A 6,035-nucleotide genomic window follows, 5' to 3' on the forward strand; every position below is an offset into this window, starting at 1 on the left:
TGTCTTTTTTTTTTTTTTTAAGATCTTATATCTTTAAGTGACTCTGGATTGAGGGTCTGAACATAACCTCCATGCTTTGTATCAGTTCACTTGTTTACTTTTTATTTCTCAGACTTGGAAGTTGAGGTCAGGATATACATTGACCTAAAAATGGTGGAAGTAGATGTTGTCAGCGGTGAATTATAGCCGGTATTAAGGGAGACACCTTCAATGACTTTGTTTGTTGTTGAGAAGCTAAACTCTCACCCTCATCACAGGCTGCCAGAGGGACATTTTGTTGAGGATAAGAACCGCCTGGAAGCTCTAAATGTATGAACTGGGGACCAGGGCCTTGGGTACAGCTTCATGGCTCCAAGTGATTAAACATCAGCTCAAAACTAGGATTATAGCTGAGTTCAAGTTCATCCCACTGTTTCTCCCATGCCAACAGCATGTTCTAGGGCAGAAACAAAGATATTAAGTAGTTAACTGTAATTTAACTTCTCTACAATTCCTCATTCCCTGGAATTAATTACACAAGTCTGGGTTTCTATTGGATTGATTATCTAGGCTTCAATCGAGGCTGGCAAGTCAGAAGTGTCATGAGGGAGGATATAGAAATCTGGAAGAAATGACGAAGAAATGTGTAGAAGAGATACCCGTGTTCTATGGAGCCTGCACTATGCAGATTGTGGCTACAGCCAGGTCCCCAGTTTCCTGGACACGGTGGATTTCAAGCCTACTGCTCTAGATAGATTTCTGTCTTTGATTCTGGGTATGACTCATGGCTCCGCTTAACTGGGCCGTAGAGTTAGCATGTGATTCTGAACGAGGACTGGGCTGCAGCTATCAGCTTCGTCTCCCCGTTGTACTGTGCTTCCTGTCTAATTGGGGCCCAGGGCAGAGCTCTCAGATCTTAGATAACCCGGGCCTCACAGTGCATTTGGTCACATTCAGTCACCGCCCCTCTAGCAGATTTGGTCTGAGCCCACGAGCAAGATTCACCAACGGCCTCTCGCCCTCCGTAGTAAGATTACGGGCAAGGATCACGCCTCTCCTATTCTGAGTCTCATCTGTGATTTCTGGCCTAGTGGGAGGAACAGAGAAAGGCCATTAAAAATCATTTGTTAATACTTTTGGATCTATTTTTGGTTTATTTAACTTGCACAATTTAAACATCACTCCATTATCAATTTAAAACGTAAGCACTTGGGTCAGAAGATACAACACAAGAAAGTTTCCTAAGCAACCCTTTTGAAAACCTTACCTTTTGGGCCTGGACCCCAAATAGGAATTAAACAAAGAAGAAAAGAGGAAGAAATTAGCAGCTTTTTATGAAACAGGAACAATGTATGAAAAAATTCTGAGAGTCGGGTTTGGTCAGAACAAGACACTAATATGCTGAATCTGGGTTCTAACTCCCCCAAAGGCAAACCTAGGCAAGAATGAAGGGGACCCTGACTCAGCCTCTGGTTCACATCCGCTGGAATTCCATTCATAACGCAAATGGGAAATCTAAGACCCACTGGGATGAGTTGTAGACTGAGGCAGAATTCTTCCAGCCAGTTTGAGGGGCTGATCTTAACACAGACATTCAAGTCTGGATAGGATTTCTTCCCAGACCCTGGTAGCACTTTGGAGGATGGTGTGTTGTTCTTTGTGACTTGATGGCATGTGTGGGGGTCATGTTGGGCTGGGCGCCTCTACGTAGGCTGCAGATTGACTTTGCACACATCATGGTTTTAGGTTGAAAATACATCCCATCAGAAAGTATTTCTTGACCCTCTGCTATGTGCCATGTTCTATCCTTGGTAGTGGAGCAATGAGCTAGAACAGTGATGGCGAACCTATGACACGCGTGTCGGAGACGACACGTGAACTCATTTTTTTTTTGGTTGATTTTTCCTTGTTAAATGGCATTTAAATATATAAAATAAATATCAAAAATATAAATCTTGCCCCAGCTGGTTTGGCTCAGTGGATAGAGCATTGGCCTGTGGACTTAAGGGTCCCGGGCTCAATTCCGGTTAGGGCACATGCCTGGGTTGTGAGCTCCGTCCCCAGTGGGGGGTGTGCAGGAGGCAGCCAATCAATGATTCCCTCTCATCATTGATGTTTCTATCTCTCTCTTCCTTTCTCTTCCTCTCTGAAATCAATAAAAATATATTAAAAAATATATAAATCTTTGTTTTACTATGGTTGCAAATATAAAAAAATTTCTATATGTGACACGGCAGTAGAGTTAAGTTAGGATTTTTCAAAATGCTGACACGCGGAGCTCAAAGGTTCACCATCACTGAGTTAGAATAAATGCAAACAAAACTACTGGCTTTCAAACCAAACTCACAGCCTATGGTTGTTAAGTGATCAGAGAGGCGGAAAGCATGGGTACTGAAACTCCCCTCTGAGTCTCTTCAGCGTCAGCAGCCAGGACTGTGGGGGCCCTTCACATGGCAGAGTGTTGAGGAACGAGGTAGGACATTTGCTGAAGGTAGAAAATCTATCAAGATGAGGCAAGGAAAGCCCCCTCTATTCTTGGAGGCAGACGGTTGGCCCTTCACGTCTCTTGGCCAATGCGGATGCTTCACTGAGCCGCAAGAACAGTGGGTGACGATTCAACCCGCATCAGGCTGCCGAGGGATGACGTCCGTTCTGCTGATGTTTAACCAGGTGGAGAGATTAATGTAACCAATGTGTTCTTGGACGGTGTGTGGGTGCCCTCTCTCCTCCCCCTTCACGAAATTCTACTAACACCCTCTGAGTAGTATACCTTTCTGGATTTACACTTATCTCTTTTGGGCTTAGAATGAAAAACCTCACAAATTCCAGTTTTCAAGATTAGTCATCAAACTTGCTTTCCTGGAAATTACGGGCTGTTCTTTTAAATTAAGGCCTTGTTGAAAGAGGCAACAGCATTTCAAATTTTAGAAATGTTTCTGGCTCCAGGAAAAACACAGGCGCCAAGGATCTGATAGATTGCGAATAATGTTATTTATGTGTAATTGATCCTTTTGAAAGCCAATCTCTCTAAGCACAGTTTTGCTTGTCCAAGTTGCTTATATGAAAACTGCACAATGTTGCTGGAGAGAGCTAGTTCTTTTATTGTGATTAAAATGCCCCCACGAAACGAATCCCCTAAAAGTAAGGGTTCTGAAACAGATGCCGGGTGGAATCTGTTGAGAAACCTGAGCAGATGATTGATGGGGGTTTGAGAAGCCTGTGTGAGCGGCGGCCTTTCTGCCCTCTCAGGGTGCGGTGAGAGGCTGTGGTGAAACAGCTCTTCCTCTCTGAGAATAGCATGGCTGCTTGTCTCGCTCTCACACCTGCTCTGCCAAAGCCAGTGCAGAGTGGAAGGTGTTCTTCGGGAGGGAACACCCTGCAAACATGAGCAGCCAGCCGGCCAGGGGCGAGGCTTCCACCAAGGAGCTTGCAACCACCAGAAAGGTATACTGCATGGGGAAAGGCCGTCTCAACATGTAATCGACTATTTCTTTTGTTCTAGATTCTTCTCCCCACGCATCACAAATGGAATGTATTTACTTATTATTTCTATGGAGTATTAACAGTCATTTCTGTTTCACCAAAGTTCTTGTGAGCACCAGGGACTTCGAGCTGCTGGTCTTGCTTCCAGCACTGGACCAGGGGCAAGCAGCTCAAATGTGCAAAGGGTCCCACCCAGTGTTACATGGTGCTGCCCATGGAACTACCCTTCATCTCCTGTTTCCTCCTGCGCTAGCTCTGTAGTCAGTTCATGAGGACCCAGAGCTGAAGCCCCTGAAATGAAGCGAGATCTGAGTATCTAGTTGGTGATCCTGTCATTACAGGACTCGAGTAACTTTTTCTTTACTGACCTTAATGCTTGGCACTCAGAGGCTGGTGTTGATTCTGGGAACATCTTGATCTTGAACTTGAAAGGTCTGAGTTGCTGGTCTCCTAGAAATGCTCAGGCCACCTGCAGAACTGATGCTAATCTGTGCTCTGAGAGAGACTTCAGCACGGGGGCCTCAAGTGAGAGAAGATGCCAGGTGGCCGAGTGGCTGCTTCTCCCAGGGTTAGAGGGAGCCTCGGCCTGTTTCCAGGTTGATGGGATAAAGTGCTATAGGAACGTAGGCCATTACCAAATGTCGGGCATTACCTTAGCAAACCCAGGTCATTCCTTTCATTTCCAAGGAAACTGGAAATTCAAACATCATCCCACAAGTTTCATACTTAGTCATGCCTAGAATCTCATCTAGCAATATCATTCAACATCCATTTACTTGTCTTTGAAGCTGCAAAGTGAGCATAGTAAATTACCATTAATTCAGGCTCCACTAATTGAGCTCATTTAGATAAAGTCAGAGTGAAAATTTACTTTTGTTTCATCTATACTAAAAAAAGGGGGGGGGGCATTTTCAGTAATTTGAAAAGAATTATATGGGCTATACCTAATTACATTCATATGTGCTCTACAGATACATGGAGATATTTAGTTGCATATACATGTAATTAGTATGCTGTTCATAAAAATTTCCCACATGCCCTTTAAAACAGTTCCAGGCCACTTCTTAGTCAACAGTGCTTTATTTGCGTAACTGTAACATTAGTTACTTTCTAGATAGGGAGGCGTTCCTACATGTAAATCTTATCTTGATAGTATTTTTTTAACCTTCATCCAAGTACCTGCTTAGAAAGAGAGAGAGATCTATGTGGGAGAGAAACATCTATTGCCTTCTGTATGCACCCCAACCAGGAATCAACCCGCAACCCAGGTATGTGCCCTGATTGGGAATTGAACTGGCAACCTTTCAGTGCACAGGATGACTTTCAACCAGCTGAGTCACTCTGGCTTGCTCTTGGTAGTATTTGAAAATAGAAATTGAATAGCAATTATGCTGAAAAAACCATGATAAAGCAGAATTTCCAAGATATCTGTCATATAAATTTAAAAATGTTTTCTTTAAACAGCTATACATACCTCCCAGTGGTAAGCTACCCATGCATTGAAAACAAGAACTCATCTCTAATGGCAATATTTAGGACATCATTTCTAGGAACCAGAGATGGAGAAGTTTTAAGCCACTAAGTTTAGTTCAGTGGTTCTCAACCTGTGGGTCGCGACCCCTTTGGGTGTTGAATGACCCTTTCACAGGGGTCGCCTAAGACCATCGGAAAACACATATATAATTACATATTGTTTTTGTGATTAATCACTATGCTTTAATGATGTTCAATTTGTAACAATGAAATTGGGGGTCACCACAACATGAGGAACTGTATTAAAGGGCTGCAGCATTAGGAAGGTTGAGAACCACTGGTTTAGTTGATACTCCAACCTTGTCATGTTTTCCGTTTCAACTGTGCCTCACCATTGACACGGTTCTGATTTAAGAGAATTTCCTCAATTTACATATCGAAACATTAGCTACTCATGCAATAAGAAAGTTCATGTAGGTTTGTATGAAACACCCTTAAAGTTTCCAAATCTATTTCTTCTTATCAGCTAACATGTTACATGTCACACTTCTTGGAAAGTTTGCCTCCCAGATGGTGCTTTTGGACCATTTAAAAATGTTCTTTGTGTGACCTTTCAGTCACTGAAAATGATAAAGCCCTGTTCAAATTGTACTCTCTCATGCTCTTAAAAGAACAAACTGTAATTACCCACAAAACCCTTGTGATGACAGCCAAGACCGAGAGTTTGAAGAGTTGGCCCTTCCAGGCCTGTGGGGAACAGTATTACTCTATGGGTTGGTGTTAAGCAACAGGGGAGGTTAAGGTGAAGGAGAGAGAGGAATGTAGCCTAGGGCTGACTCCTGCTCTTTGGGTCTTTGCTCTTAACTCCATTGCCCATTGTAGGAGGCGTGGGGACCACCATGAAGCACTCACACTTATCCTGGCTAATTGAGAAGTTGGGGGAATTTTCCTTCTAGCAACTCCCACAGGGCTAGTCCCTGTGCCCTGCAGTTGGATGCCAGGCATCACATCACGTACTCTTCAATGCCCAAGAACCTGGGATGTGTCCCATTCTCTTGTTCTGTCCCTGCCGAGGTGTGTGGTCTAGACTCCCTTCCTTT

General features: G+C 43.7%; 1 protein-coding gene across 1 annotated transcript in view; it reads left to right on the forward strand.

The window, feature by feature from the left end:
• Window positions 1–6,035, forward strand: part of CAPSL (calcyphosine like) — a 23,450-nt gene that overhangs the window by 16,313 nt on the left and 1,102 nt on the right. The gene's annotated exons all lie outside the window — the stretch shown is intronic.

Source organism: Myotis davidii, unplaced genomic scaffold, assembly GCF_000327345.1.
Source record: "Myotis davidii unplaced genomic scaffold, ASM32734v1 scaffold496, whole genome shotgun sequence".
In the NCBI taxonomy this organism is placed as follows: Eukaryota; Metazoa; Chordata; class Mammalia; order Chiroptera; family Vespertilionidae; genus Myotis; species Myotis davidii.